The following is a 27,679-nucleotide window of genomic DNA, read 5'->3' on the forward strand; positions in this document are numbered from 1 at the left end:
CTAGGAAGGGAGTAAGGGTCCCCAGGTTGCCTTTGGGTTGGGCCGTGAGTTTATTTGTGTTAAGGGGCGTCACATTGCCCGCCTACTGGGGCATACAGCCAGTTTCAGGCTGCAACAGGCCCACTGGCCGTTTTTTCCTTTTGGGGGCGGCCATCTTCTAGGCAATTTGGTGGGGCGGCCATTTTGTGGCTGGCTCTTTGGCCTCCTAATTGGCATTAGCCTGTTTTGCCTGCCTTCTGTGGTGGTGTTGGAAGGATAGCATGCCACCCAAAAAAGGTAGGGGCCCCCCCAAGGGGAAACAGCCTGTTGCGAAGCAGGCAGTCAAGAGGCCTGGTCCAGTTTTGTCTTCATCAGAGGATGAAGGAGCGGCCGACCAGCAGGATATTTTGAAGCGCCTACGCGCTTTGGAGCAGGCCAAAGGGTCTGTAGGTGTAGCATCGCAAGGGGCTGATGTAGCGAGGCCGGTACGGAAGGCGTCTAGAAACGCAGTTAACAGGGATATTTTGCGGCGTTTATCCCTCTTGGAAGGTGCAGCTGGAGGAGCAGCTGGAGGAAGCAGCAGCACGAGCAGCGCTGGGCCTACCGATCCACAAGAGAAGGCTGGTGATGGGGAGCAAGCATGGCAGGATGAGTCTTCCCCTGTGGCTGTTGCTGTGGAACCAGTGGAGCCTGGAGGTAACGACACTACACCACATTCAGCTGGTACATGGCCTTGGGGGCCGTGGGGTCAAACGGTGGCAGGCCCCGTGCCTCCTCTTTCAGCAGGGCCTTACATGCCTTTTGGGGGGCAGGTAGCTGGAGGTAGCCAGGCAGGTACGGTAGCTGGGGCTGGGTCTTCGCCGCAGCAGGCTACGACCGGTCATGCTGCGTGGGGAGCTGGAGCTGCTATGCCCTTCCCCAGCCCGTATGTGGGGTGGCCTGGGTATGCGGGAGCACAGTGGGGGTTTTACCCTCATCTGGCGTTGGCATATGGACAGGTCCCCTTCAACGCTGTTCCATTTGGGGACACAGCATTGCCTTTAGGTGAGCACCTGACCCAGGCAACCAAAGATAAAATATTGAAAGGGGAGTATGTGGACCTTTTTTCCCTGCTCTTTAGAGAGCTCGAGAAAAAGAGTAAGGATGAATTGGATGACAGGGACAAGGAGAGGCTCAAGAGGAGGAAGGTGGACAGGACGTGGAATAATTGGTTGCCCGGTTTTTTGATCTATGCGGGGGTCATCACCAGGGCTCAACCTAGCCGGGCCTCCCAGCTATTTCAGTACTTGGATATTATATTCAAGGGGTATACGGGCTTCTCAGGTGCTGCATGGATGCAGTACGACGAGGAGTTCCGCATGCGGGCTGCCATGAACCCGAACATTCCTTGGGATCGGGTTCATCAGGAATTGTGGCTGCAGGTTATGTCTCTGGCCAAGCTGACCGTGTTTGATAGGTCAGATAGTGGTCATGTCGTGCATCGGTCGTCACAGGCTACAACCTCCCGTGTTGCCGCGGGTCAGCCGGTTCAACCCCAGCTCCTGTGTTGGGAGTTTGCGTACAAGGGTTCCTGTTTGCGGAAGCCTTGCCGATTCAGACATGAGTGTCCCTCCTGTGGTGGTCCCCACCCATATAATTCGTGCCCCAAGGGTAAGCCAGGGTGGGGTGGGAAGAAGCCGGGAGGCGGCGGTACAGGGGGTCAGCACCCCCCTGGTAAAGGGCCCCAACCCGGTAAGGTTGAGGGTCCTTAGACTGCTTTTGCAAGACTACCCCAGGCGGGAGGACGCAGCTTATTTGTTTTATGGTTTTCGGGATGGATTTAGGAATCTGTTTCAGGGTGCCAGGGCACCTTTTATGGCTGACAATTTACGTTCAGTTTTGGGTAAAGAGGACATAGTTAGGAATAAGATTGAGAAGGAGTGTGCCGAGGGTCGAGTGTTGGGGCCATTCTCTGCTCCCCCGACCCCCAACTTCAGGATATCACCTCTGGGGGTTGTGCCTAAGAAGGCGCAAGGGGAATTTCGCTTGATTCATCACCTGTCATTCCCTAGAGGGGAATCGGTGAATGATGCCATTCCTGAGCAGTTATGCTCGGTTCGGTATACCACTTTTGACCAAGCGGCCAGGGTGGTCCGTAGGTGTGGGGTGGGGGCGGAAATGGCGAAATGCGACATTAAGTCGGCATTTCGTCTTCTGCCAGTGCATCCTAATGATTTTGAGCTCCTTGGCTTTTCTTTTAATGGGGAATTTTACATGGATAGAGCACTGCCGATGGGCTGCTCCGTTTCATGTGCGGCCTTCGAGCGTTTTAGTTCTTTCCTTGAATGGGAGGTGCGGCGTAGGGCGCCTCTAGCGATACGGCTCATTATTTGGATGATTTTTTGTTCGCTGGGCCGGTGGGGTCAGGACAATGCGCTCGGCTAATGGCCACTTTCTTGGCCCTAGCGGAGGAGTTGGGTGTGCCATTGGCACACGAGAAGACAGAGGGACCTTCTCAGGTGCTGACTTTCTTGGGGATAGAATTGGATACTGTCCAACAGTCTTTTAGGTTACCGAAGGATAAGGTTGAAGAGCTTAGATCCAGTGTGATTAAGGTGAGCTCTCAGCGTAAGGTATCCTTAGTGGAGCTGCAGCAACTTGTGGGCTATCTTAATTTCGCCTGTAAGGCTATCGCTCCTGGTAGGGCATTTTTGCGTCGCTTGTGCGACGCTATGGCGGGTTTGCGGGCAGCTCATCATAGGTTGCGGGTTTCAGCGGGTATGCGTGCAGACTTAGCAGTGTGGGAAACCTTTTTGGCAGAATTCAACGGGGTTTCTCTTTGGCGAGAGGTTTTCTTGCTTGAGGCGGAACTGCAGGTCACGTCAGACGCGTCTGGATCCACTGGTTTCGGAGTGTACTTCTGGAATCATTGGTGTGCAGAACAGTGGCTGCAAGATTGGCGGACATCTGCTTTAGTGAGGGACCTCACCTTCTTGGAGTTCTTTCCGCTTTTGGTGGCAGTGCACCTATGGGGGCAGGAACTGGCTAATCACACAGTACAATTTTGGTGTGATAACCAGGCAGTAGTTCAGGTGGTTAATGCCTTAACTTCCAAGTCTCCCATGGTAATGCGGTTGGTAAGGGAATTTACTCTGGTGTGCCTCCGGAGGAATATTTTGTTCAGGGCCAGGCATGTTCCTGGGGTGGATAATGGTAGGGCGGACGCCTTGTCTCGCCTACAGATGGAGCATTTTTGGAACCTTGCTCCGGAAGCCGATCGGCTCCCGGCTCGGATGCCACCAGAGCTGTGGCGGCTTGGGAGACGGAGGTATGTTGGGCTATTCAAGCAGCCATCGCGCCCAGCACACGGAGAGCTTATCAGCGAGCGGTAGGCCAGTTAAGGGAGTTTAGGTCGGTTGAAGGTTTGGCCCATAGCTGGCCGGTACCAGTAGAGCATTTGTTACGCTTTTGTATTTGGCAACGGGGTAGGGGGTTGGCCGTACGATCCATCAAGGGGCAGCTGGCAGCACTAGCGTTTGTTACAAAGCCCAGGGGTTGTCTGAGGCCACGGGCGACTTCCGGGTGAGGAAGGTGTTAGAAGGCTGGGCCAGGGAATGCCCCAGGGGTGTGGATTCGCGGGAGCCCATTTCCCCGGCAGTCCTAAAGGGGCTGAAGGTGGCATGGAAAGGGGTGTGTACGTCGCGTTATGAAGCGATACTTTTTCATGCGGCCGCGTTAACTGCCTTTTTGGGGGCCCTTCGGGTTAGTGAGCTGGTTGCTCAGTCAGGAAGGGATTCCTCTGGTCGTGCATTGATGGCCAGTGATTTGAAGTTTGAAGGGGAAGCCGTCACCCTTTTGATTCATTGGTCTAAAACTGACCAGCGGGGAAAGGGGGCCAGGGTGAGGCTGGGTCCCTGTGCTGATGTGGAGTTGTGCCCTGTTACGGCACTGCGTGAGTACTGGAAGGTGAGGGGGGACAGTGAGGGCCTGCTTTTCTCTCACCAGAGCGGTGCCCCGCTTACGCGTTTTCAGTTTTGGGCGGTGACTAAGCGAGCTTTGAACAAATTGGGGTTGAAAGGGGTGAATTTTGGCACACACTCGTTCAGAATTGGGGCTGCATCCACTGCGGCAGCCATGGGGTTTACTGGGCAGATGATACAGCAGGTGGGTAGGTGGAGATCGGCTGCTTACCGTTCATATGTACGTCCTCTTTCGCATGTTTCGAACGTTGTTAACTGATTGTTTCTTAGGTTCTGGAGCGTGCGGTGCCAGGCAACGGATCCTGATCTGCGGCCACAGTTATGTTTTTTGGGCGGCCCTTCAAGCAAGACGGACTTCTGTGGGGTCGCAGCTTGGATTGAGCGAGAAGGCTGTGTTGGAGTGGCAGGGTCGCCGGGGCCTCCGGTGGTCGGGACTCTTGCCATTGTTGTTTGGATTGGGGTGTGAGCCCCCCCATATCCTAGTTATTCATTTGGGCGGCAATGACTTGGGGATGCTCCAAGGCAGGGCGTTGTCTGCTCAGGCTGAGGCTGATTTGCGCTGTATCGCAGAGCGCTGGCCGGGGGTGCTGATTGTATGGTCGGCTATGGTCCCTCGTTTGGTTTGGAGGGAAGCTGGGTGCCGACAAGCCATCGAGAGAGCTAGGATGAAGGCCAATCGCGCCATTCAGAAGGCTCTGGAAGGAGGGTTAGGAGTGTATTTGCCTCATCCTAGGATACGGGCCGAGGTGCCGGGCCTCTACAGAGGCGATGGAGTGCACCTTTCTGAAGTGGGCAACCAAATATTTTTGGATGACTTGCGGCAAGGGCTTCAGCTGGCCCTGGGTTATCAGTGGGGCGCCAAGACCTAAACAGAGGCTTGGCCTTGGCGTTGGCAGGTTTTGGGGTAGTTAGGGTGCGGGCCGGTGAGCACCCTTGGCGCTTCCCCTTTAGTGGGAAGAGGGGCCTGCCTGAGGGGCTGGTACTGCTTTGACGGCTGCCAGTTGCAGGGGCAGGCTGCCTTTGGAAACCCCAGCTTGCAAGTCCTTACCTCACTGCTATACGGCTGAGGTGTTAGGAGCTTGAGAAGGGGTGACCACGTTGCCTGGCCGGCCGGGTCCGCACCATCCTAGGGATGGGTCGCACCCGGGGCTTCGGGGCTCGCCCAGACAGGTCAGGGCGGTGGTCCAGGGGGATCCCGTGGCCTGACCTGTACCGCTTTAGGCCCTTGCCGCTGTGTGTGTTCATGTTAATATATATATAGTTAATAAAGCGGCCCTTAGTTCCAACCTGGTGTCTGCCTCTTTATTCCAACTAGGGTGGCAATTCGGCACTTACCCGGCAGGCTGAAGGCCGGTTAGCCGGGTGCCGTGATTGCCTCCCTGGAAGGATTGAGGCAGCACCAGCTCCTCCCTCCTTCCTGGGATAGGGTGCTGGGCGGGGCAGAGCGAGAGGGAAGGACGTGCTCTGCCCGGCCCAGCTTCAGTTGCGGCTCGTCGCTTGGCCCACCCTCCTCTCCCAGTATTGGTGCAGGATTAGCCGGCTGCTGTGTCAGAGTCAGGTAGGAATTTTTTCCTCCCCTCCTCAATTGGCAAAGTGGAGAGGGGTTTTTTCGCCTACCTTGCACCAGTATGGGGGATTGAGGAATTTGGCTGAAGGGTGGTGCCAGTTAGTGTGTCCTGGCAGGTTTTGGGGTAGTTAGGGTGCGGGCCGGTGAGCACCCTTGGCGCTTCCCCTTTAGTGGGAAGAGGGGCCTGCCTGAGGGGCTGGTACTGCTTTGATGGCTGCCAGTTGCAGGGGCAGGCTGCCTTTGGAAACCCCAGCTTGCGAGTCCTTACCTCACTGCTATACGGCTGAGGTGTTAGGAGCTTGAGAAGGGGTGACCACGTTGCCTGGCCGGCCGGGTCCGCACCATCCTAGGGATGGGTCGCACCCGGGGCTTTGGGGCTCACCCAGACAGGTCAGGGCGGTGGTCCAGGGGGATCCCGTGGCCTGACCTGTACCGCTTTAGGCCCTTGCCGCTGTGTGTTCATGTTAATATATATATAGTTAATAAAGTGGCCCTTAGTTCCAACCTGGTGTCTGCCTCTTTATTCCAACTAGGGTGGCAATAATGTAAGCCACATTGGGGAGGAAGGTGGGTTGTAAGTGAAGTAAGTAAATAACCAAGGTGGCGATTCAGTGACCAATTTGTTTCCAGAGAAACTGCCTGCTGATTTAAATAGCCATCCAAAGGATGCCATGATGGAACTCTGGAATGGGAAGGTGGCCTAATCTTTGACAGGTTTGCTCTTAAGAACCCTAGGCAACCAGTATTCCAAGGAATTTCTGTCCTCAGAGCACCAAGTGCTGTGGGTAGAATGCAAGGAGTGGAATGTTCATATCTAATGAAGCATAACACATTATTTTGGATAATGCGGGAAGACAAGGAAGAGATTTTTGTTTTAAGTCACACTTCACCCATATATACTATATAGATGAGGTATTTTGAATCTTTAAAGGATTTTTACAACACCATACTATCCATGCTGCAGATGTTTCTCTAGTCTGTTGGGAAGATATATTACTTGCCAATTGTATTCATGATTAAATCTTCCACATCCAATCAGAGATGGAGGTGACAGTGGATGATGATCCTATGGCCAAACTTGGAAAAGAACCTTAATTATAAAAGAATGGAACAGGTCTTCAAACCACTTTCCATAGATTGGAGTTAGAGTTCAAATCCACAGTAACTATAGTCTAGTGAATTACTTTAGGTTTATACCTGTTCATCGAAGAATACAAACAAGGTCCATTGAGTATAATTGAATCAAGTAGTTTCCCATTATATTCAAATGACTTTCACAGCAGGAAGATGTTGCTGAGAACACTAGAGACTTCCTTACCTTTCCAAATAAGAGTACATTGCTTCACTGCATCACTTAAACTTTACTGTTTGAAGTAATATTTTTTGAATTTTCAGAGTTATTTACCTTGCGAGCAACATTTTCACAGGGCTAATGGTTCATCCTTGATTCTTCTTTCTTCCCCAAATAAATGCAACATTTTGAAGTCTCAGCATTCTACCATAGATCCAGATCTGAGTTTAACTGACTGCAAAGCCTGCAGAATGAATTCAGCTGTGCCAGCCTGTTTGCCTAATCTCATTTATACCAGAGCATTTGTGTTATGACTATATGGTATTTGGTTGGCATATAATTTTGAAATGTGGAAATTTCAGTCCCTTGCAGGCATTATGGGGATGGGGGGTGGGGGAAGCAATAAATTAGGGAAATCTGCTTCCATGATCCCATTGTGCTCATGGCTCATAGAAGCCAACCTATGTCTTTATAATAGTTGTTTTGTTTACCATCAGACAACTAAATGGAGGCAAGAAGGCAATCCAATAGGGCAGCAGATTGGAATACAACAGATACCTAAAAAAATCTCTTTCCCTGCCCTGACTAAAGAAAGCCATGTAATTTCATTTATTAGGACCAAGAAAATATCACAAAAAGAAATCTTCAGAACCCCATGGTACTGCTTCACCTTTGGCCAACTCACCAAATTGCCTCTCTTTTCCAGTCTCAAATTCCAGGTATTTCATACACAGAACACATATCTTCCACCTCTCCTCAGCTTATAGGTAATGATTTCTATAAGCTGTGACAAAGAGACATGGGCACAAACGGGGTGGGGTGGGGGAATGAACACGCGAACACGAACAGACAAACAGTAACGAACATGTCCCATTAATGAACACGTTCAGTGTTTGTTGTTTGTGGGGGCCAGAATGGCCCCAGTTGGACTTAGAGAGCCCATATTCACAGGAAGTGTTCAGCAGACTCTCCTCCAGCCATCACCCAAGTTTGGTCAAAATTGCAATATGGATCTTGGAGTTATACATTCCCAAATCCGACACCCCCAGGAAACTCCCATTTGACACAGTAGGAGCCATCAGTTGACTTTTGCTCCATGTACAAGTGGTGGACTCTAGGGGGCAGGGTCTTTTGCCACTCACTGGTGGTACCCCCATGTGCCCACCTGCCAGGCCTCCCAGAGGCTTTCACAATGGCTGGAAGTTGGTGGGTTAGGTCAGCGGCCACCAGGCCAGGTGGGCTGGGGGAGGCATTTACGTGCCGCCTCCTCTCTAGGGGGTGGGGTGTCTGGCTGCTTGCCGGCGGCACCCCCATCTGCCCACCTGCCAGGCCTCCGTAAGGCTACTTTCTGCCGCAAGGTGGAGCCAAGTGACCCAGCAACAGTCTGCAAAGAATACCCTCCAGGAAGACATGATGCAGAGGCCTTGCACTCACAAACACACACCCTGCTGGGTCAGATACACCAACATATTTCCTGCAGATGGGGACATCATGGCATCGGGGCCAATGCTGTTGTCCACCCCTCACGTGGTGCAGAGGCTGTTGCCGACTATACACACCGGCTGGACATGGAGCATTGGACAGTTAGTACATGGGATAGATAGGTTTCTGGATAGATAGGTGCATAGCTGCATGGGATAGGTGTATAGGATAGAGGGATGCATGGATACATTGAATACCTGTACTGACAGGAGAGGCAGTTACCATGTCCAGGGATCTTGGGAAGGCAAGTGGATTGCATAAATATCTGTGTTATCCCATCATTAGAAGGTTGGAAGGAAAGAACCAAGGGTAGGAGGTGGGGCCCACCCCTAACATGTAGAAGTGGAGGCTCACATGCTGGCCACTAAGGCAGTGGAGGATGCCTTCTCCCCCATTGTGGGGGAGGCATCGGTTCCCATAGGAAAGGGGATTGTGGGAAGACAGGTAGGTGTCCATGGGGGGAGGCTGTGGGCAGCCCCTCACATCACCCACTGGCCTGCCTTCACGGACGTTGCAATTGGCACCCTACAGAAGATGGGAGTTCCAAAGAATCCACTCCATTCTGAGACACCTTGCCTGTTCAGGCAGTACAGGCACTACCAGGATGGGAGAGGTCATTTGGAGGGGTCTGTGCAGTTCCACAGATGGGGAGGTTGAAAGAGGGACCGAAACTTGTCTAGGAAAAAAGGAGGACCAAGGCATCATAGCCGCATTGTGTGGCAGGACTGGGAAGGAAGACCCCCACATTCGCGAGCCATGAGCCGAGAAACCCACTGATTTTCTCAGTGGCAGCAGCAAACATTACCCACCTTCCAGCCTTTGTTGAAAGGATGGGATGGACAGGATGGAAGAGGTCATTGGGAGGGGTCCGTTCAGTTCAAGACACAGGGAGGTTGAAAGAGGGACTGAAAACTTGTCAAGGAAAAAAGAAGGACCAAGGTTTCATGGACGCATTGCAGAGAAGGACTGGGAAGAAAGACCCCAACATCCACCATATTGGATTATGCAGACTGTTCCAGGACAGGATTATCCACCCCTCCAGTGTCAAAGTGGAGGCTGTTGCCAGCATCACTCACCTTCCTGCCTTCACGAAAAGGATGGGATGGGCAGGACAGGACAGGAGAGGTCATTGGGAAGGGTCGTATTGGTTCCATCGAGAGGGGGAGAGGTTGAAAGAGGAAATGTCCAGGACTTTGTCAGGGAGAGGAGGACAAAGGGTTGTTACAGCCACATTGCGGAGCAGGACCAGGAAGGCCCAAAGGCGGCAGCAGTGCCATGGTAGTCACTTGTGCCAAAAAGCGGGAGCAGCAGACATAACCCACCTTCCTGTCTTCATGAACAGGACAGGATGGGCAGGACAGGAGAGGTCGTTGGGAAGGGTTGTATTGGTTCCATCTAGAGGGCAAGGTTGAAAGAGGGGCCATGAACTTGTCAGGGAGAGGATGCGATGGGCAGGACAAGTTGTGGGGATAGGTCATATTGGTGCCATCCAGACAGGGAGCGAGAGGTTGAAAGAGGGCCGTCCGGGAACTTGTCATGGAGAGGATGCAATGGGCAGGACAAGTTGTGGCTCTAGCTCCCCTTCAGTTCTTGGGGCTGCTTCCTTTTATAACCAGAGGTCTCATAGAGGAAAGCAGGAGGTCTGTGGTTGGCAGTCAGAATTGCCTAACAGGGTTTGCAGGGATGAGATTGGCATGCCCATGGCTGCAGAACACCCCCTCCCCCCTCCCTCCCCGGTCCCATGTAACCAATTGTAACCAGTTTGGAGCTCCACAAGCTAAGTTGGGCTTTGATTGAGGTTTCCAGGGCAACAGAAGGAGTGCAGACAGAGTTCAGGCAGCCCCTGTCTGCATTGCCAAGGGAATTGATTGAAGGTGCCTGACTGTCTAGCTTCACGAACAGCGGATGAATGCAATGAAAAAGGCTTGGGACCATCACTTGGTCATTTACAATGGCACCTCACAAATGGCTTGTTCCTGAACAGACAAACGGGCTGTTCATGGGTTTTTTCGTTCGTATTGCTGTTCATGCCCCTGTCTGTTCGTGCCATGAATCCCTGAACAAAGAACTATCGTATTGCTGTTCGTGCCACGAATCCCTGAACAAAGAACTATCTTCAGACGACTTCTGACCATTATCTTCTGGGAGGAAACATCTACAACTATGAAGGAACATTAATGTTTGTTTATCAAAGACCTTGACTTCCCCTGTGGTGCTACTTTAGAATCATCCACAGTACTTGGAAAGCAATCTCAGAACAAAATAGTTTTTAGGATTGTATAAAGTTTATAAGCACAGAAAGCAATATATATATTTAAAATATGTTAGTCACTGTAGACAGTTGTTATTTATTAGAGAAAGTTGGCATGTATATTAAGGGGATTTTTTCCCTTTAAATTACAGGTATCACCATCAAGAAGATGCTTACCACAAATACAGGCTTTCTTAAGGGTTCTTTTATAGCAGTGTTCCCAATTGTCATGAAAACAAGGAAACCATTCAGATCAAAGTTAGAAAGTAATTAACATTGTGTTTTCTTTTTTAATTGAAAAAAGAAAATGTAGTTCCAGTCCAGCAAGCGTGATTCAGTATTCTGCATTCATTTTTGCAATAAAGCCTCTTCATTTAGCTGGTGGAGAAAATAAGTAAGGTAAGGCTGACTGACTAAGCAGGGAAATGTTAGACAACAGACAATACATATCCATTTTAGAAAACAATATTGTTTTAATGTTTACTTTACGCTGACTATTTCTTTTCACCTGGTAATGATTTGTGTAACACATCTTCTATATTATTACCATGAAAGCAGTCTATGTTTTAGAATTTGCCTGCTAGTAAATTGTTTTCTTTTGAAAAATGTCATCAACGCTATGATTTTTCTAGCTGATGCTAAAAGGTACGCTAAATTTCAGTTAGGTCTCCTCTATTTGCTTATTTGTTAATATAATTTTAAATAGTTCCCCTTTCTCCTACCTAACCTCTCATTTGAAGAAAAAAAAAAGTAGAGAGAAGAGATGCATGAAGGTCACCAGTGAAGATTCATAAACCATTGTGAATAATGTCAGAACTATAATTTAATTAGTGGCCCATCTGTCACTTTCTGTTTGACGAGCACTAAATGTCCAATTATCATTTAATATCTGCTCTAATCAGTTCTGGCAAATTTCGCAGGCACACAAGAGATGATATTAATAGATGGACGGGAAGCTACTTTTGCCACATTATCAGAGTGAGAGAGAAAGAGAGCATGCTTGTAGAGTTCAGCTTTCCAACAGAGGACATGTGAATTCAAAAGATATGCCAAAATATTTTCTATGCATGCATAGCTAAAACGTCATCTTTACCTTACTAAAAATTCAACAAAATGACCAACCTTGTGTCTTTCTTAGTATCTCTCGATGCATATGTATCACACACTGCTACCAGAAGAATACCTTAAAAGAGCAAAACAATACAATATAAAATATAAGACAACCACAAAATACTAGCAGCTTAAAATTTAAAATCCTCACACATAAAAGCAACCAATAAAAAATAAAAATGACATCAACAAAAGAACAACACACTAATAAAAATGTAGCAAAACACCAACATCCCCCCCACAACACAAAAAGGCCAAGTAAATGAAAATTCCAATGGTTTCAGTCCTTTTTAGCAGCCCTCCAAAGAAATAAATAGTCATAACTAATCTCCCAAAGGACAACAATGAAGGAGCTGACCAGGCTTCCTTGGTAGCCTTGGCTTACCTCACTTTAAGCAGGCATAAAGGAAAAGACAGAATTATGTGCATGGATTCCTGAGTTCCTTGGAGGAATGGTGGGGTAAAAATCTGCTAGGCGCATTCCTAGAAAGTTAAGCACATTTAAGTTTCATTGATTTCAGAATCAAAAAGAGTCCAGTAGCACCTTTAAGACTAACCAATTTTATTGTAGCATAAGCTTTCGAGAATCAAGTTCTCTTCGTCAGATGCATGGTACAGAAACTGGTCAACTATAGAAGAGGAGGGGGGAGGAGGGGAGTAGAGAGAAGATGCAGTTAGGGGGGAGAGGGAGGATGCAACCAAAACATTCCTTTGCTAGTAAATGTAAACATCTCCTTTCGGTGTGGGGGTCAGTTGGCTTGGGTGAGGCTTCAAAGGAGTTTGCCGTGTTAGTTTGCAGCAGTAAAACAGCTAGACCATCCAATTCCTATGTAGTATAAGCCGTCGATAACCACAGCTCTCCCTGTCAGATGCATTTGACAAAGAGAACTGTGGTCCCCGAAAGCCCTGCCAGGCGCCACTGGGCTCCCCCAGACCGCGCCTCTGTAAAGGAAATCTGTTACCTGTGATAATGTGATAACCATTCATAGTCCCTATTCAGTCCCAGCTTGACAGAGTCAAATTTGCATATGAATTCCAATTCAGCAGCCTCCCGTTGGATTTTGTTTTTGAAAGGTTTCTGTTGAACTACAGCTTTCAGAGGAAGACTTAGAATCAAACTAGATGTGACAGCACCCCTAAGTCCACCATAGGGACAACTCTACCGTTTTAATAATAATAATAACAATAACAACAACAACATTCGATTTATATACCGCCTTTCAGGAAGACTTAACACCCACTCAGTATGTTATTATTATCCCTACAACAAAACACCCTGTGAGGTGGGTGGGGCTGAGAGAGCTCTGAGCTATGACTGGCCCAAGGTCACTCAGCTGGCTTCAAGTGGAGGAGTGGAGAATCAAACACGATTCTCCAGTTTAGAGTCCTGTGCTCTTAACCACTACACCAAACTGGCTCTCTAGTTATGAAATGTCCACTTTTACAGACACTGCAGAGGCACAATCCTCGTCAAGACTGTAGCATGTGGAGAAGGGGATCTTGTGCTCTCTCACATCATTTTCAAGAACCCAACCCCTTGGCACCTGGGATCTTGAAAATGGCTCATAGGGAGGAAAGAGGACTCTTCTCCCTCACACCATGGTCCTGATCAGGATCAGGTCCCCACAGCATTTGTTAACAGAGAGAATTCCACCCCTAAAGTGGCAGAGGCATCCCTGTGGTGGACTCAGGGATTCTGTTGTGTCTAGTTTGGCTCTTAAGCATTTAAGTGAGTGAGACAGGGCATCATGTCTGTTATTTATTACAGGTGTTGAACAGGAGGGCGAATTTCTGCATTTTTAAGTGCATGATTTTTATTGTGGTGTAATGAAGGGATACTGTTTTAGGAAATCATTTCAGACACAGTTTTTGGGTTGAGGAATTCTGGCACCCAAAAATTATGCCCCCTTGACAAAAAGAAATTAAAAGTTACATTTTAAATGTGCCTCCCCTGCTCACATGCACGCACGCACGCGCATGCACACACAGCCCAAGGGAGCAGGAGGAGGGAAAGAGTCTGCATTACAGATGGGCACGAACAGCAATACGAACAAAAAAAAGCCATGAATAGCCCAATCTGCTGTTCATGAACAAGCTGTTTGTGAGGTCCCATTCGAAATGAACAGGTGGTTGTTGCAAGCCTCGTTTGTTGCTGTTCCTTGCTGTTCATCAAGACAGACAGTCTGGCACCTGCAATCAATTCCCTTGGCAACTTAGGCAGGGATTGTCTGAACTCTGTCTGAACACCTGCTGTTGCCCTGGAAACCCCAATCGAAGCCCAATTTAGCTTGATAGGCAGGTCTGCAAAGACCAGCGGGGAGGGGTGCTCCCAGCTCTGGCTTAGTTTGCAGACAGTGGAAAAGGAGAGAGTTGCTGTTAGCATTTTGATAGAGAGAGTGCATTGGAGCTTGCATTTTCTTTGTGTGTGGTGGGATAGAGATCTACCCCTTTATGTTCCAGGGCTGCTGCCAGGCTCTGGGCCAAGCTATTATTTATTATTGGTACCTTTCCTGGTGCCTGCTCAGGTCAGGTTTCTGGGAGTGGTGCAGTAGGGATCCTGACTTGGATAATGGCTGGACGAGAGCCTGCTGGCCCCCACGAACAGCCAACCACAAACATGTTCATGAACAGGGACATGTTCATGGTTGTTCATGAGTCCCTGTTTGTGGATGGCAATGAACAATGAACATCATGTTTGTTTGTTTTTTCTGTTCATGTCCGTCTCTAGTCTGCATCCCAGCTGGTCATTTGATCATAGTCCCTTTAAAATATAAAGGGCCATTTTTTTTCAACAGGCAGCAGTAGAAGGGAGCATGCCCCAGCAGGTCTGTGGAATATTGTCCCTGTAACAGTCTTTTAACCTTTAGAGGTTCATTATTTTCAATAGACCTAACCTCCAAATCCAGAGATGTTTTACTGTCCATTGAAAATAATGGCCCTTTAAAGTTTAAAGGGTATTTAAAAGGACAATGTGCATCAGACCACCTGGGGCTCACTCCTTTCTCCCTTGCCACTTCTCTGGAACCCAAAACAGTCCCAAACTTCCAGGAGATAAATTTCCATTACTCCTAGAATTTCAGGAGTATGTTGGGTCATTCTGGTTATCCCCTAGCAGAACCAAAACTGGGCATGCATACATCTATTCTCAAATACATTATAATCATTACTGCCCAGCCTGGACTTGCTATGACAGATATTGCTGTGTTATGAAGAAACCAGGAGCTTGAAATCTGGGTTCCTCAATTTGAACATAGACATCGCAAAGGTAAGCTATTATTGGAGGGAATGTTTAAGCATATATGTTCAAGGGGGGAAATATGCAGTGTTCTGTGGCCTTACTATATAGGGGATTTAGCACTTAAACACTGAGGATCATCTATTCTAGGCAAAAGCTTACAATCAAGAATTAAGAATTAAGTACCTAATTGGAGTGTGCATTTAGAAATTTTCTGTTTCAATTTTGGTTGGGAGGGGGGGTGTCACAGAACAATCACATCTAATTACCTGTTTGTTCCACTGCAGCAGTGCCAGCTCAGAGCTGATTTGTTTTTTGTTTGTTTGTTTGAGCATGAGTTTCAGCCCTTGTGCACTTGTTGGCAGTGCATGCAGAAATGCACGCTCTTCTTTTCAAGGGGGTGAGATACTGGAGCACCTGTTTTTGCATGCAATGGCTCCAAAATCACACAGAAAGTACAGCCCTCCCTCTAAACTATTGACTCACCAAGTTTGAAAGCACACAACAACAGGGTTCTGTGTTTATGGACGCTGAGAAATTGCGAAGGTGAGCATCAAGGCAAATATTGAGAAGCTGTGCATGCATGCGCACACTGCTTTTTTTGCATCATGCAAAACCCCATTGAGCCAATGAGTTTCTCCTGAAGCACATGAAAATGCACACAAAAATGGACCCCTAAGAAGGCGAGTGTTGACAGTGGCTGGGTGCACACAATGCTGGGAAACAAGTGACACCAGCATGGCATGCAAGCAGGGGAATGCTCCATTGCCAACTGGTCTGGCACAGAACACACCAAATTAAAAAAATCCTGCTTTAGTGACAAAACCAATAAATTTTACCTTTGAGACCTGCTGTTATGCCACATTTCCCTGTGCCTTCTAGTTCCGTTTCCACAATGAGGGACCACTCTGGCAAATCCTCCTCCCTAGTCTGCTGCAGGAGCCTGGGCCGGGACTCCTGTCCTGACTGCTAACTTTTCCTTGTACTGTGTGTAAAAGCACACAGAAACAGAGGGCTAGATTTTTTCCTTCATGGGAAGTGAAGTAGAGGGAGGATGGCTCTCTTTTCCAATTTTTACTAGTAAAAGTGGGAGACTAGACAGGTTGCTGGCTACCAGTCTCCTTTTTTCAGACTAAAACTGTTAACCTAGAGTTGAATGAAAAGGAAAAAGGAGAAAATTGGATCACGAAAGAAACTGAATAAGAGAGTTCTGGGAGAGAGAGAGACCAGTCCTGAATGAGAGAGAGATGGGTCCTTCCATTGGGATTATTGATCTGGAAAGATTTGGGGGTGCATGCATGTATGAGTGTGCTACACGCGGCTACTACCTCCCGATCATTTAATGCTGGGTTAACACTTTTAATCAGAAAAGCCTCAAAAGCCACAAAGCTTTCTGGGCAAGATAAAATTCCTCCTGATGCTTCTTGACCTGCTATCTTTGTAGGACTTCTTAAGTCACAGGGAGTGGCCCTGGTACCATGGCACCTAAGCAAAGGATAGCAGCAGCAGAAGGCCACTGAATGGGCATAAACCAGCTCCACATGCCTGGGACCTCCTGGTTCTCCTTTAATAATGGCTGCTTCCTTCCCCAGTGCAAAGCAAACCTTCTGCAATTCTATCCCTACAAGCCACTCAATGCCATTGCTCAGGAAATGCTGGGGAAAAATGCACTTATACACTCCATGCACATTCCTTTCCGACCAACAGAGTTAATGCTAAAGGTTCAGTCTCTCCCCTTTGGAGCCAATTGGTTGCATGTGCAGACCAACTTGCTATTAAGGAAAACAAGATGCTATCAGATGGCCCCTGACTGCCAGGCCTGCCTCTGCAGCCTCTGCATGGCCTCTACCTGGTAAGTACTGAAACAAAATGGGGAGGGCAGGGAGAGCCGTCACAGACTCATTCCCTGAATTTGGTTCAGTTTTCCGGAAGCTGCTTTAATGAGCCAAACCAGTGAGTTCTGTGTATTTTTGGCTTGCTTTTCATTATGCACACCCATAGAAACTAACAATCTACCTATTCTTTTAATAAAACAGTAGTCAAGCAGCATAAGGTGGAATAAATATTGGCAATCTTTACATACTAGTTCAACTTGGCACACATAAGGCAGCCTGACAAACCTAAGTATCATCAAAGTAAAAAAAAGAAAGAAAAGTGGCTTTAACAATATTTTCACCTTTGTCAAGGTAAAAAAAAATATGAAAAATCTATAGTGCATCAAAACAAATCTCCAGAAAAGCACAGAAAGCATTTATGTTTTGAGGATGGCACATGACTGCATCTTTTTGATAGCATATTACAAAGCACATATCAAGGAAAAAGGATGGATGCACTGAGAGCAGATATTGATGACACCATAAAATGCATACACCGGGTCAAGGTCAGGATTGCGCCTCCTTGCTCAGATTCATGATCAATATTGCATGTTTCCCTTAAAGACTTTTGTCTTGACAAGTAGCTTCCTCTAATGAGAAAGTGAACTTGTGACATTTTAGATTTAGCTCAGAAACTCGGATGTTGGGAGACTTCAGCAGTCTAAACAAAACAAATGTATTTGCCATACAATTGCCTAGGTTGATGCCTCAGCCACTAATAAGGTTGGGAGCCAGCATGACATAGTGATTTGGGAGTTGGACTAGAATCTGGAACATTCGGGTTCAAATCCCTGCTCTGCCATAGAAGCTCACTGGGTGATCTTGGGCCAGTGACACACACTCAACCTAACCTACCTCACAGGATTGTTGTGAGAGTAAAATGGAAGAGAGGAGAATGATGAGACCTGCTTTGGGTGCCCATTGGGGAGAAAGGCAGGGTGTGAACGAACGAACGAACGAACGAACGATACTGATTCTGATTCTGTGAACCTAGGCAAGTCATAAGAGTGAGAGTAGGAAGGGTTACATCAGTGCTTAGTTCTCGTGGCCCCTTCTTACATGTCCAGTCTGATTGCCACCTTGGGGTCAGGTAGCAATTTTTCCCAGGCTAGTTCAGCTAGGGATCCTGCCATCTTCTGGGCATGGAGCAGGGGTCATTGTGTGTGGGGGACAGGTAATTGTGAATTTCCTACTTTGTGCAGGGAATTGGACTAGATGACCCTGGAGGTCCCTTCCAACCCTATGATTCTATGATTCAATGAACAAACGAACAAACAAACAAACAAACAAACAAACAAACCTGGCCAGTCTAATGCTAAACCAGCAAGTGAAGTAAGATTTAAAGCAAAGAGTTTTAGAATCTGGAACAAAATATGTTGTGCCTGATGCTTTCATATTTCTACTAATGATACTGAGTCTAAAGCTGTAGTGAGTGCAGCTTCAATTTAGGAAAGGTTTAGCAGGCCACTGTGACCCTACTTGACCCTTAATTTTTTTCCCCAGTTCAATACACACATTATAGTGTAGAGTCCATTATGACTGGGTCACAAAAGGTTAAGTCCAAGAACTCTGTTCTGCACAGTGATGAGTATGTCCAAAAGTGACAGCAGAAGACTCTTCAGCTATCAGAAGAGTATCATTTGGTCCAACCAAATGCTGCATAGATTGAAGTGTGCATATAACAACAACAACAACAACATTTGAATTATATACCGCCCTTCAGGACAACTTAACGCCTACTCAGAGTGGTTTACAAAGTATGTTATTATTATCTCCACAACAAAACACCCTGTGAGGTTGGTGGGGCTGAGAGAGCTCCTAGAAGCTGTGACTGACCCAAGGTCACCCAGCTGGCTTCAAGTGGAGGAGTGGAGAATTAAACCCCATTCTCTAGATTAGGGTCCCGCGCTCTTAACCACCACACCCAACTGGCTCACAGTCTGAAGAGGCAGTCTGGCGATATTCCTAATAGGTAATCTGAAGCTAGAAGTAAATACAGACAGATAGTTAACATAATGGAACTGGTTTCAACATTCCAAGAGTTTTGCTTTATGAACAAAGCACATGCCAAAACAATTTCATGTTTCATATTGTAAAAGAGATGAGAGGCAATCTCACCAGATCCCCTGCCTCACTGCATCCTTCTCATCTGTTGACTTTTTGTATGTGAGGGTCCCATGATATGGTAGAACTTTGGGGTGCATGGAAGGCTGCTAGCAGAAGAGGAAGGCAGGAAAACTTCCACTTACAACAGTGGGATGTCTGTAGGATCCATCCCTATGTCTGTCTTTATCCTAAGCCTTAATAACACATCACATGAGGTGGAAGACTGCAGGGCTAACAATCTACTCACCCACATGTGAATGGGAAGCACTATGAAGTGCCATTCAGGATAAGCCCACTTAACTTTTAACAATGGAAAAACTCAAGGTAATATTTTTGCAACTATTTTTACAGGAAGTCTTGATTTCCTGATTCAAACATTGCACAGCCCTTAAATAAATTTAATCACAATGAGAGCAAACTGTGAGATTACTGGAATGATTTGAGCAAAGGCTATAGCATATGCATGATGTATATCTAATGCTGAGGCAGTATACCAGAAATGACAACATAATAACATGAATTGTTGGGGCTACTTGGCATCCAGAAAGGCAATGGAGCATTGCTCCAGGGGCAGCCGTGTTGTGCACACTCCTTTAATTGGGTACTTGCAGCAATTTTAGAAGAACTACAAATGCTTCATTCTAAAATGGCATAGGCCACCACAGGATGGACTTGTGGCTGCTGTCACTTAAAGTTTGGCTCTGGGGGAAGAAGGAAAACATACCTTGTCAGTACTCACGTGAACAGTGGTACAAGCAGGACCAGCAAATACATGATTGCTTGTTGGTACAGGCTGCTGACGTCAGTAAAGACAGCTACCCAGTTTTCAACAATAGGCTTCCTTAGTGCTTCTACCACATGGTTCCACACCATTAGGATTACTGGGAATTGATGGAGCATTTGCCTCCTCCATCAATTTCCCTGCAGTCATGAATGAGAAGTATGGATGCCACTTAACTGCTTCCAGTTGGATAGTCCCTGCCAGTCCTCCCTAGTCCCTGCCATTGCCTGAATGAATTTTCTGGCCGAAAAACCATAGAGATCAGCAAGATTCCTAGAGCATTACCACAACACAGATATATCACTTCAGGGATTGTGGTAATCAGAAATGATGTGGTTATGGCATTGTGCAACTCCGTTTCTGTCCAGCCTTGCCACTGGAGGTTCCTGCTGCTGGAAGCTCATAGCCTGGCAACCCTACTGGTGGTTCCTCAAATCGAACTGCCTCGCAAGCTGCTGGAGATGATGGCTGTTTAGTATTCATGATCCATACTTATTGCAGTCTTTGGTATTGAGCTTCAAAGTTGGTAGGGGCAACATGCATGGAGGTGCCCATGCATATATATTGGACCCACATATGCTTTGCTTAGACACAACCAAAGCAGTTGCATGATGTGATTTTAAGCATCCATTTCACAAAAACACTCTCTTTCTGGCAATGACTTTATACAGAAAATGAGCCGTATCTATTTCCCTATAAAATTCTCCTATAAAAAGAAGGGCTGGTAGAGCACAAGGTTGTTCCTGTGCAGTATTACAAGAAATCCTAAGGAAAAAAAACTGTTGACACTCATTGTCTAGATGCCTACTAGCAATGGCTCCTTAACTAGCCATCAAGTCATCATCATTACAGCACCACGGATGCTTAACTTTGAAAGTGAAACTCAAAACCATATCTCATTTTTTAACAGACAGAAAAGTGCCAGCAGCATTGGGGAAAAAAGCTTCTCTGGTACGATGTGAGCTTGAAAATGTTACTTAAAGAGGAAAATCCATCAGCTTGTGATATTCCTTCCACTAGGGGAGATTTCTAAAATATAAGATCTCTCACACAAGTACTCAATTTCCAAAACAGAATCAGATGTTCACTAGTACACAAACCTTGGTTAAATAGAAGTACTCTTTCACTGCATTGGTTTGGAGCCAATGTGGGGATCCGAGGGATGGCCTTGCAGTAGCTTGTCTCTTTTCTCCACAGTTGGGGACAGAAGGTAGTGCTGGGGAAGAGGGTGTCCACGCACCAGTCACTGGTATGTGGCATCCCCCCCCCATTGTTCAATCTTTATATGCACCCCCTCGCCCATCTGGCGCGGAATTTTGGACTGGGTTGTCTCAAGTATGCAGATGACACCCAGTTGTATCTGTTGAGATGCAGCCGACCTGGCTCTGCCCCGGATGCCTTTCTGAGAGCTTTGGAGGCCATGTCTGGTTGGGTGAAGCAGACTGAAGTTGAACCTCGCGAAGACAGAGGTCCTGTACTTGGTCCTTGAGCTGTCGGATGTGAGGTTCCATCTCCCAGCCTTTAGGAGGGCCTTGTTGGTGCCTGTCTCATTGGTTAAAAGTCTTGGTGTGATCTTGGACTCCCCCCTGTCTATGGAGACCCAAATCACATCTGTTGTCCGGACTGCTTTTTTCCACCTGCAGCAAGCCAGGCAACTTGCCCCCTATCTCTCAGCCCGGGACCTCACGACAGTGATCCATGCAACGGTCACTTCCAGGCTGGACTACTGTAACTCACTCTACACAGGGCTTCCCTTGGGTCTGATCCGGAAACTACAACGGGTCCAGAACACTGCTGCTCATGTCCTGATGGGTGTTCCATATAGGACACATATTACACCAATCCTACAGCAACTTCACTGGCTCCCCATGGAATTCTGGATCCATTTCAAGGTGTTGGTTTTAACCTTTAAAGCCCTAAATGGATTGGGACCAGCATACCTGAGGGACTGTCTCTCCCCATATGTGCCCCAGAGAGCACTTCGTTCAGCGGGTAAGAACTTACTGGTGATCCCTAGCCCTAGGGAGGCTCATTTGGCCTCGACCAGGGCCAGGGCCTTTTCGGTCCTGGCCCCAACATGGTGGAACTCTCTGTCTGAGGACACTCGGGCCCACCAGGATCTTGTATCATTTCAGTGGGCCTGCAAGATGGAGATGTTACACCAGGCTTACGGTTGAGGCCAGTGTCAGGACCATCATTGAGCCTCCCACTGGTCTCCGGTATTCGAGTACAGCTCATCTGTCTGTCTGTTTTGTATGCTGGGGGCAGGAATGTGTAGCCAACCACTGGAGGTTTTTGTATATGATTTTAATTGCTGAATTTTATTGTAAAATTTGTTATGCAATTGTATTTTATGACTGTTGTACCCCATCCTGAGCCCACTTGTGGGAAGGGTGGGTTAAACACTGAATAAACTAAACTATTATCTTCCAAGAAGTGGGCAGTTATCCTTCAATTAAGCAACCTGCCTTCACCAGATTCCTCACAGTGTAAAGGGATCACTGGATCCAAGCCATGGTGTGATAGATTTCTGCAACATTGCTATATTGTTTGTACTTAAATAATTCAATAGTATGATACAGTTAGTTGTAACTTTAAGTATTATATGATAGTTACTGGCAAGACTTCAGTACACTACTAGGCAGCATGTCAACAAAATGAGCAGCTTTTTAAAACAGATGTATCTAACAATTTATGGAGTTATTTGCTCATTTCAGAAATAGTGACTCCAAAGGATTGTTTCAGGTCAGGATATGAAAAAAATGCAGGGGGAAAGATGAAGTGTCTTCACTTCACAGAGATAGCTGTGAGTTTCCTACATTGTGCAGGGGCTGGACTAGATGACCTCGTGGACCCTTCCCAACTCTATGATTCTTTTATCGAAGGCTTTCACGGCCAGAGAACGATGGTTGTTGTGGGTTTTCCGGGCTGTATTGCCGTGGTCTTGGCATTGTAGTTCCTGACGTTTCGCCAGCAGCTGTGGCTGGCATCTTCAGAGGTGTAGCACCAAAAGACCTCCTTTGGAAGTCTTTTGGTGCTACATCTCTGAAGATGCCAGCCACAGCTGCTGGCGAAACGTCAGGAACTACAATGCCAAGACCACGGCAATACAGCCCGGAAAACCCACAACAACCATCTATGATTCTTTGTTTCTACCCTTGTGCTATGGTCTCAATCAGAAATGAGCTCACATGCATTTGGGAGGAACAGAACTCTCATTGCACTTCTGATTCGAAGACCACATGTTGGCCACAAGGACTTTGCACCATGTGAATGGGTCCTCTGCACTGGCATGTACTTCATTCATTCATTTCAACAATTTCATTGATGACGTCTTTTATATTCATGTGCTTAATACTGGCATCTTGGTTGGTCCGTGTGCTTATTTGCAGTTCTTCAGTTTTTGTCTTTTTTATATTGTATGTGCTGTTTTTTAAAAAGGTGTATTCTGGTTTTATAGCAACATTATAATATTACTTTGTTTCTTTAGGAGAGAAGTCTGGAATACAATTTTTTATTGCTAGTGCTACCTGGAATGTTGAACTTCTATGAAAATGTGATCAGTTTCACCAAAAGCACTGTCACTTTGGGTTTTAGAGTTGCCAAATTATTTCTTGCAAGATTTCTGTGCCTTTAAGTATCTCTAGAGAATCCAATACATAGTTGAAGAAATGCTACAACATAAGTAAATCTAGTTTGGTGTAGTGGTTAAGAGCAGCAGGACTCTAATATGGATAGCCAGGTTTGATTTCCCCCTCCTCCTCTTGAAGCCAGCTGGGTGACCTTGGGTTAGTCACAGCTCTTCCAGAGCTCTCTCAGCCCTAATAACATACTTTGTAAACTGCTCTGAGTGAGTGTTAAGTTGTCCTGAAGGGCAGTATGTAATTTGAATGTTGTTGTTGTTATTGTTTTTATTAAAGTGTGCAAAGGGATAAAAAAAAATAAAGCTAGTTGAAAGTACATTATACATACTGGCAAAGTTCTTTGCCATTCTAAACCATGATGGTAAATTGTATGTATACCACAGTATTCTCAGTCTGCAACCAGGTTCAGAGTTCAAAGCATCAAACATAGTTATAATCCAGAAGGACCCACAAAGTAGACAGTTCAAAGGCTAAAGGCAAAAAAAAAAAAAAAGAACCAGAAACTAAGGCCACAGCAAAATCCATGCCTTACCCTTTTATGCCCCTTTGCCTAGCAACCTGGGGCAATTTCATGAACCAATCAAGGCTTAACAATGTCATGTGAAGTTGACATTCTGCAATTAAGTCAAGTCCTCATTACACTTGTAGCAGCATGTACCAGCTTCCCATGTGAACCACAGCTGGGTGAAATAAGCTTAATTAGCTAGGATACTATAGCCTTGCCCCCCCCCCAACCCTGAAGACTTCAGCAACCACACCTGTGTTGAAAAACTGGAGTCATTCTCACACTAGCAACTCTTACTCATAATACATCCAGTCCCTTGCCAGCAGACCTAACTTTTCTTGACCAAGCAGTCCAGTTTCTTTACAGAAGTCCAGACATGATAAATGTTCCTGAAGGCAATATGGGTTATTGGAAGTTTTGACCACCTGCATGGTGGTCATATTTACATGCATGGACATGTTAAAACTGTAGTTTAGTCCAGGTACCGAACAGGGTTTTTTTTACTGTTAAAGGATATGAGGTCCACATTATCCCTCCCCCCCTTTGAAAAATAAAACAATTTTACTTGAGAATAATTTTCTTTTCCAACGTTCTCTTGTTTGCCAAATGAAGGTCAAGGGATGGAGTGATGCTTTACGGCTTTCAGTATGACTCTTCAGAAGACCTTGAGACACACACACACTACATAATCGACAATGAGTGCAGCTTGCATGACTCTTGCGGGAAAAGGCCCTTTAGCAGTCATGCTTCTGCATCCTACATTAGTTGGAATCTGTAAGTGATTTTCAAGGGTAACTCTAAACCAAGTGCATTACAGTAATTTAGTGTAGAAGCAAGGATCAAAGTGGCAAGATGGGAAAGTTATAAATGCAAGCCTTCCAACAAATGGCCAGATGCTTATTGAGCTTCCCTTAATGAGGAAACTGCGGGGGGGGGGGGCACACAACAATGACAGTAATAAAAAAGTGGGTCCACTTAAGCCTTGCCTCTTTAGCTCACAGTATTCCATCCACTGGCCTTTTAGCCCCCCCCCCCCTTTTTTTCTGGCCATCCTGGGAAAAACCCTCAAACGGGTCATTCAGGAACTTTTTTTAAAAAATAAATTTTTATTTTAGTTCAGTTTAGTTTGCTTTGGGATTCTTCTTGAATACATGGAGCAATGCTTCTACCCCAATGGAGAGCAGCTCCATTTTTCAGTGGTTTATCCTGGGGTATGATGAGCAAGGGATATCAACAGACCAGAATAAATTCATTAGCAATTGTGGTTTGTTGTGTGGTTCATTTCCTGGCCTGTTTCCAGTTTTTTGTTTTTGTCTAAAAGCTAGACATTTAGGCCACCATGTTGGTGAAGCTCCAGCCACAGTGACAGTGGAAGGATCTGCTGCTGCTCTAACATGCCCTCATTCCAGTTTTTCTCCAGGAGCTCAGGAGCAAGGGAAGGGCAGCTTTCTCCAGAGCAGCTCCCCAGGAGCAGGACGCCCAGGGAGAAAGCAGCAGCTGCCCGCCCCCAAATGATCATTGAGAGCAGGCCTGTGGCTGGAGGAATGATTTGCAAAAGCTGCTGCTGCAGCCAGCTTTCTCTGGCTCTTCAGGCAGCGATTCTAACAAAGAGGGGAAGGACACTGGGACTTCAGTTCCCAGGAAAACTTGTAAAAATGATCAAGTGTTGTCTACGTGAAAAAAGTCACTTGTAGCTTGGCTCTGAGGCATCCTTCTCCCCGCCCCGTTTTACCAAAGCCTCTTCTCATCCACATTTCTGGTGATTATTCTGCCCTATTGTCCTCTAATGACTTCAGTTTCAATTTGGCATGAAGGCCCCAATGCCTATACCTCATAAGCGGCAGCCAGTGATGCCATGGCCATTTCTACACTACTCACCTTCATCCGGAACGTTGCAGAACATCGCGAAAAAACCGCAGAAGATAGTGTCTTCTCGCGCGAGTTTTGCGTGACATTGTGCAAAACTCGCACGAGAAGACACTATCTTCTGCATTTTTTTCACAACATTCCGCAACGTTCCGGATGAAGGTGAGTAGTGTGGAAACGGTCCGATCTCAGGTCAATGTAAATGTTACCTCCAAGATGCAAGCTGTGGAAAAGCTTCCACATGGTGACATTTCATATACAACTTATACGAGGAGGCTGGCCTGTATAATTGTTACAGTTCAAATTCACACCTCAAAAGGAAGGAAAAACTTTTCTTTGCCGCAAATTGAATCATTTGTTGTCAACAATTGAGAAAGAAGCCGGTACTCTTGGTAATTTATGTGCACTGATGCTTGCACTCCATAGAAGTTGTTTGAATTAAACATTGGCAAGCAAAGAAAAATCAATAAAGTTGTTTAAAAGGTTTCACAGGGACCATTGTGATGTCTGAATATTATTCTTCGTTTGTGTGCATGTGCATGTGCATGCGTGCGTGCACATGCACGTGTGTAAACAGCTGGCTGGTTTCAGTGCATAACTATTAACTAAAGTTATTTAGGATGAGAGTTCAAATGGAGACACTACCATCTCTGCTTTGAATCTATTTTTTCTTGTTCAGTTTTAATTTCTTTAATTCTCGCCTTTATAAAGTGTCAGACTGGCCTCATTCCTTTCCTGTAAAGCTTACAGCATCAACTGAATATTGGTCACAGTGCAAAAATGGTGGGAAGAGAAGAAAATTTTAGTTAATCACTGAGTCTTTGACATAGAGAGACAGAGTGATACAGAGGATTGAGCTTCAAACCAAGGGACAAACTGTGTGTTACATTGTTTGGTGACTGCTATGTCTAGGTTCCTTTAAGCTGCCACATTTTCCTGGCAATCACGCTGCAGCTACAGGGAATGTCATTTTAAAGATCACAGAGAGCCCTTTTTAGCTTGGAACTGCAGCGTGGGGGGTGGAGGGTAGGAAGTGCTCCTGCGTCCCCGCCACACCATTTTCAGAAACTAAAATCCTCCACCCTAAATCAGGGAGTTATTTACATACTTAGGAAAAGTGATACAGCTACATTCCGCCCTGCCCCTCACTGCATGAAGAATCACATCTCTAGTTTCTTTTCCTTGGTTTCGGGCAGCAGATTTCTTCTAAAATTCTCTTGGCCACTTCTAATCCCCCTCCCCAATTCTTTTTACACTTGTATCACTTCATGCTCTGAATCAACACTCTGGAGGTTTTCACACTCGTTCCACTTGCAGGCATTGTGCAACAATTGCTTCTGATATGAAGGTTGCATAAATATAAAACATTTTGCACAAGTATTTTGATTCATGCCATGTTACGTTCAGGATGAATGTCGCATGCATCCTGAAAAGCCTCATGTTTAAATATTTTTGTTTATTATTCGGCCCCTTCCTGGCAGGCAGCTACGCTGCTCAGCCAGGGGCCGTTGATTGGCGCACCGGAGGGGAGACGGCACCATCCCCCTCCTTTCTAATAAGGTAGGCTGGGAGGGCGGAGCTAGAGCGTGTTGCGCAGCTCTGCCCTTCCAGCTCAGTTGGCACAGTCGCTCGGAGGAGAAGGACGTCTCCAACCGAGCGACTGCAGTCAGGGCCCAGGCGGCGAGAGCGTTGAAGAGGCGGTCGAGGCGCGCAGTCGGCGGGGAAGAGCGTGCGGCGGCGGAGCCTCGGATCGAGGAGGGCTTCCCGGCGCAGCGGCCGTGGCAACAGCTTGCTGCTGGCCGCGTGCTGCTGCCGGGGGCTGGACGGTCTCCCGGCTGGGCTGCGGCTGCAGGGCTGAGCGGCCTCTCGGCCGGGCGGTCGGGCTGCGCCGCGTTCTAGCACGGGCGGCCCTAGCAGGCTAGGGGTTCGGGGCTGCTGGGGCGGAGGTGTCGCGCCGAACGGCCTCCCTGCCTGTGTTTGCGGCGGGATTTGCGGGGGACGGGCGGCCGTTGTCGACGGGTGGGCAGCG

Source organism: Eublepharis macularius, chromosome 11 (assembly GCF_028583425.1).
Source record: "Eublepharis macularius isolate TG4126 chromosome 11, MPM_Emac_v1.0, whole genome shotgun sequence".
Lineage (NCBI taxonomy): Eukaryota > Metazoa > Chordata > Lepidosauria > Squamata > Eublepharidae > Eublepharis > Eublepharis macularius.